This window comes from Haliaeetus leucocephalus, unplaced genomic scaffold, assembly GCF_000737465.1.
Source record: "Haliaeetus leucocephalus isolate CR32 unplaced genomic scaffold, Haliaeetus_leucocephalus-4.0 Scaffold157, whole genome shotgun sequence".
Taxonomy (NCBI): Eukaryota; Metazoa; Chordata; class Aves; order Accipitriformes; family Accipitridae; genus Haliaeetus; species Haliaeetus leucocephalus.
In genome coordinates, this window is record NW_010972593.1 from 1,349,377 (window position 1) to 1,349,631 (window position 255).

Below are 255 nucleotides of genomic sequence, written 5' to 3' on the forward strand. Positions count from 1 at the left end.
CCCAGTATGGGACACCCCATTGCCGGTACCGGGTCCCCATCCCGGAATGGATGCCGTTATGGCATCTCCATCTCGGTATGGGTGCTGGTACAAGTCCCTCACGCCGCTACCGGGCCCCCATCCCGGTACGGGACATCCCATTACCGGTACCGGGCCCCCATCCCGGTACGGGTACCGTTATGGCATCTCCATCCCGGTACAGGCCCCCCCCCACCCCGGGACAGGAGCCGGTACATGTCCCCATCCCGGTACCGG